Source organism: Cariama cristata, unplaced genomic scaffold (assembly GCF_000690535.1).
Source record: "Cariama cristata isolate BGI_N322 unplaced genomic scaffold, ASM69053v1 scaffold357, whole genome shotgun sequence".
NCBI lineage: Eukaryota > Metazoa > Chordata > Aves > Cariamiformes > Cariamidae > Cariama > Cariama cristata.
The window spans coordinates 57,778-63,639 of record NW_009628137.1 but is presented as its reverse complement, the minus strand read 5'-3'; positions in this window follow the sequence as shown (position 1 = coordinate 63,639).

Sequence of the window (5,862 nt, the reverse complement as noted above, 5' to 3'; positions counted from 1 at the left end):
TCTCTCTCCATAACCTCACGACATCCTTGGAGTCCTCCTGACTTGCCTGCCTCTTCTTCCAAAGGTCATAAAAAAAAAAGATGTTTAGTCACACATGGCAACATGTTGCTCTTGGACCCTGGTGATAATGACAGGCAAGCCCAGAGGAAATTACAGCTTTATAGTTTCCAGAAAACTGTAGAAAAGCTGTGATTAACAGCCTGGCATGCCAGTCGTGTTCTCTGAAGTCCCAGCTGCAAAGTCTCCTGGATTCCTCATACCTCAAGGGAGCAATTGCGGAAAATGTTCTGGGAACAGAGGATGCAGGAGTCAGGGGTATCTAAGAAAAGCCAGGAGTCTATGGCAAAGCATCAGCTGCAGGGAGCGTGCTGCAAAGCAATAACCTCTCCCGACAATGCGATGCCTGATCTCCCGTGTGGGCTTCACCATCCCTTTCCCACCCCCCGGACCTGCCCCTGGGGTCCTGGTCTCACACACCCATTTTCCTGAGGCTGGAAGACATTGAAAGTGCACAGAACAGAGAAATGAGCCAGTGACTGACGAGCCCCATGATAATTATCAAGCCACAAACATCTTTCCTCACCCCCCCCCCCCCCCCAGATGCTGGGATGCAATACAGCTTGCGCATTAAATCCCCCCAAATGCAGATGTCCACACGCCTCCGTGTGCACCGAGTATTCCCGCTCCCATTACAGCCTAGACTTTGCTATACAAACACAGCTGGGTAGTGTCATTTAGGACACTGGGGTCCTAAAAGTTTAAAATGTATTCCTGCATACCCCATTCGGCAAGAGCATCCCACGGGCTAGCACGTGATGGGAGATGCAGACGACCTGCCGCTGCTGCAGGGCCACCAAGCAAAGGACGCAGAAGAGGCTGTGATGGACCAGGTCAGGCAGCACCAGGATGGTTTCTGCTTATGAAACCTCTCTGGGAGAAGATAATGGGAGGAGGATGCACAAGGGTTAACGTGGGCCCTGCCCTGCCTCCTTCCACCAAGAAATTTTATGTTTGTTTTGCACCAGAAATGTAAAATAATAAGTGGTTTCCAGGTTCCCAGAGGGAAACAGTTCCTTCCGCTTAGTTTCTGGACTGGGGAGTGAGAAGGCTGTGCAGGTGCTGGGAAATGCACGGGAAGGGGCCATTCCCCAGCACATCCCTCTGTGACCAGGACCACATCCCACTGCGGGGTCCCCAGCCCACCCCTCCGACCCACAACCCACGCATCCTCCTCCTTCGCTTCCCTTTGCACCGGATCATGCAGGATGTAAACTGTTCAGAGGAGAACAATAGCCCTGCAGGCTGCAGGATTAAACCCTTCCAAGGACAACAGCCCCGCTGGAATTGTTAAGGTTTAGTTTGGCACATATCGACCAAATGGCCAAGTCTTAAAGGACACGGTTCTGTAAAACGTGGCAGACGCTGAACGGCCTCAGATCCCATCGCGTTGGGGATGCTGGAAAGCAGCACGCACCGGGGCTGATCCCAGCTCTGGAAGGTGATGGGGGCTTTCAAACACATCTCTAATCCCGTTTGGTCCACGCACAGCTGCAGCTTTGATTTAAAAGCATCTTTTGAGCCAGAGGACCCTACTTGTAGCCTGAGTATAGTTAAATAATAGAAAAGGAGGGAGAAATTAGGCAGCAAATGTATATATTAATAATAAATAGGGAAGGAGAAAGAATTGAACAAAAGCAAAGGCAAGAGTGAAGCAAACCGATGAACCATGAAGTGGAAAGGGACCCAGGACACCACGAACAGCTGCGGAGTTGAAGGCTCGAGGTCCTCCTTGGCTTCATCTACCTGGGCTCCATCACGAACCGGAGAGTCGCTGGCTGGATTTGGGGTCAGGTGCAGGAAGCACCGTGCACGTTATCCCACGGGAATTCCTTCCATGAGACAGAGCAACTTGGGGAATAAGAGCTGGGTTTTAAATTCATCTGGCTTTTAAATCCAATGTCCCTCCACAGCTGCAGGATGAAGTTTTCCACTTTGTACAAGCGGTTGTAACTCCATCCATTAATAACCTCCATACGCTGCTGGCCAGCAAAGCGTGCTCATCCCTGCAAGGCAGGGCTCTCCGACTTTCATAGCAGGGCAGAAATTTAAGTCACCAGAGCCCCAGTATGCCTGTGTCACCTGGGACCAGCCACTGCACCTCAGCTGGGCTGCAGCATCACCAGCTCGGGGAGGACCACATCACCCTCAGCATCCACCTCCATCAGTGCCAAAGCATCAGGAACAGCCAAGAACTGCTGAAACATGCACTGCAAACACAGGGCAAAGCAACCCTCCCTATTCCACATGCTTGGTGCTTTCTGCATTGAAAGAAAGCACAACAAAACAACGATTTAGTGGGGTAGCAGAGTGATAACCCCTGTCACAGGAGAATCTATGGCTTTAAACAAACCTGGGTCCCAGGACATCAGTGCTGTACAAAGTGAAAGGGAACAAAGGAGCAGGGATTTGGCTTGGAAATGTCAGACAGAACAAGACTGGGAAGAGAAACCGTCATCCTGACCGTGCCTCCGTGAGCCACCGTGCCCCCCCGCCCTTGGATGGGGACTGGGGACTCGGAAAAAGCCACCGACCGTGTACCCAGAGCACATCTGCAGCGCAGCATCAAAGTCAGGGCAGGAAGCAAAGCACATGTAAATACTCAAAGCTGCATTTCTGGGCAAGAGGAGATTCTCTGTCACTCTCTATAATTCAAGAGAGAAAACGAAAAAAAGGGAAACCACACAACTATTTATCAGTGCTGTGGAAGGAAATGCTGCTCAACTTCCCCCTTCTTGTTGGGATTGTTCATCCTGGAGAAGAGAAGGCTCCGGGCAGACCTTACTGCAGCCTTTCAATACTTAAAGAGGGCTTGTAAGAAAGATGGGGACAGACTTTTTAGTAGGGTCTGCAGCAATGGGACAAGAGGGTGATGGTTTTAAACTAAAAGAGGGGAGATTCAGGCTAGATAAAAGGAAGAAATCCTTCCCGGTGAGGGTGGTGAGGCAGTGGCAGAGGTTGCCCAGAGAAGCTGTGGCTGCCCCATCCCTGGGAGTGTTCAAGGCCAGGTTGGATGGGGCTGTGAGCAACCTGGTCTGGTGGGAGGTGTCCCTGCCCAGGGCAGGGGTGTTGGACCAGAAGAGCTTTAATGGTCCCTTCCAACCCAAACCATTTTACAATTTATGATTCTATTCTATGATTTTAAAAGTCAGGGCTTCTGGAGTGAATGGAAAATCATAGAATCAGCCCAAAGAGCTGTCAGTCTGCCATAAGGTTATTTTCTTTCCTCTGCTGGCATTTCTTAATGGCAATTTTATTCTTTCTTGACCAGAGGCACAATGCAAATAAAAGTGCCAGTGTGCTGGGTCCAGCCCCTGAGAAAGGGCAGATTTATGAGGCACTGTACAAATGCGTGCATGTTTCTTGTGAAGGGGGAAATAGCCTTTTCCATCACATAACACAGCCAGAAGTCCGGTGGCCTTCCTTTTTCCCTCTTCCCCAAATTTCAGCCATGGCCAGCCCTCACCCTGAGTGCAGGGAATCACCGAAGTGCCATGGCTGCCCAGGCCCCCTTGGTGCTGTGGTTTATGCTCGTGTGTGCGTGAAAAGTCTTGCATGAACGTGAGTGTGCATGGCCAGCTTTATGTAAGCACGGACCAGCTCGGATCAAGAGTGAATCCCCTTGAATGGGGCGAGCAGCCAGGGTACGGGACCTGCAAGAAGCCTCTGCCCTTGGTGACTGGCAACTGGGGTCCTACCAGGATGCCCAAGGGCATCTCAAAGTGCTCTGGACACCATTGGTGGGCAACTGGACCAGTATCATTTATGCAGGGGAATCTGAGGCCCCGAGGGATGAAAGGACATGCTTGGTAGTTACAGCCTAAAAAGCAGCATCGGGAACTTCTCTGCAGCTCTCTGCCTCTCAGCCCGCAGATTTACGACCTTTCTGCAGCTCATTTTCACCATAACCCACTTCACTGCTCAGGAATGGTTGTCTGAACTGAATTGTACAGCAAGTTGTTTAATCTGTGGTCAATCCCTGTGCAACTGCACTTACTCGCTGCTAACAGCTGTGTCTGGGTTAGTAAATAAGAGGAGGGTGAGAAGCGTAGCCTCCGCCTGTCTGCAGAGATGAACTTGCTCCCTTCTCTGGCTGATGAGCTGCATCCAAACTGCTTGTCTGGATCAAACCTCTGGCCCGTGTTGTCCTCCAAGCTACGCTCAGGCATGGTCCGGAAAAAACACAACAGCGTTCCAGGAATTAGCTAACAATGAAGCAATCTAGGAGATAATGAGCAAAGCCAGGAGCTCATGGCTCAGCTAGTTTCTAGTGCAGAGAGCGCTACGGGGGTTTAGTTTTGAGACAGTATATTTCACTTCCACATTTGTCTTCCACGAAGGCAAGAAGCTAGATCAAGGATATGTAATTTCTGAGGAGGGAAAAAAAAAAAAAAAAAAGAAGAAGAAAGGGGATGCTTCTGTTGTACCTTGAAACTGGTGTGTGTCTTTTAGTCTTCTAGAATTCAGCATTGGTTCCTCTGGGAATCACCTCCTTCTCAAAAGTAAGCTACAGTCTCCCTCCAAATCAAGCAAAATTACATCTTTTGGTCAAGGCAAAACTATTAGCAGCAGGTGGGACTGGACAGCATGGCCAGAGCATTGCAGGGAGATTCATCTGACCAAATACAGCGTGGAAGCATCTCTGTCAGAGCCACTATCCATGGGCCAACCTGCAGTCAAGGAGAGAAGGTGGGCATTTCTAGGTTGGGATTAGCATCCTCCCAAAGCAGGAGTCTCAAATGATGGCTCAGCCCCAGATAGTCCTTGTCCCTCTTGACTGCAAGGACCCAGCTGAGAAGTTGACCTGTTGTCCTACTGGAGTTTCCCAGCACACAGGACATGTGCGTGGCCCCTTCTCCCTCTGGTCAACATTCCCACATCCCCATCCATCAGCCGTCCAAGAATTCAGAGAAGGGGGAGTTTCCTGGCACATTATTTGTGCCCCATCGCTGCAGCCTGGAGAGGAGGAGGAGGAGGAGGAGGGTTGGAGTGCACAGAGTGGGAAGAGGAGATGCTGAGGACAGTCTGAATCTGCCAAGACAGCTTTGGCATGGCTGCCTGTGCTGGTTTCCAGCCCTGTACGAAACAGCCTCTTCTCTTCATGGCTTCCATAATCGTCTTTTTTTGCTGTACTAAAACGAGGATATGAAAACCCCTTGGAAAGAGTCATCCTCTTTTTTGTTTGGAGTCTCCTCGTGCACCATGGGGAGGACTGGGAAGACTTCCCAGCAAGCTGTTAAGTACCTGGTGCCGCTGGCTTCCAAAAGCATTGGGATAAAACTCTCAGCTGGCGGATCCCAAGAGATAACGATTTGAGGCTGCTGGAGACAGGGGATGCTACTCTTTGGGGTGCTTTCTCTCTGCGATCCAATCCTCTGTGCTTAATTCCCCTCAGACGCTTTCAGCCCCAGAAATAATAAGTGAACTCAAAATCCTGAAGCCAGGAATAAAAAAATCATGACATGCGTGACACTTGTAATTGAGAGTTTCTTAATTGCTGTGTTTGATTAAAGAGAGCTGCTGGTTCTGTGCATAAAAGGTAGAGACTCCAGAAACCCAGGGAAGGAAGAAAAGAGGATAAGAAGATGATGGGAACAGAAAAACATAAGATCAAGGAGAAGAAAGACAGGAGAAATCTTGTTCAAGTACCAGAGATAAGGGAGACAGAAAAAGAATGAGTGGTTTCTCTTCTGACTACATCTGTGTTTATTTCTGTCTTTTTTGGGCAGAAATACAGGGATTTGCACTCTCCTGGAGTGAAATGTGGCAGCTATTGAACACCATAAAGTACCAAAGATGAAGGCG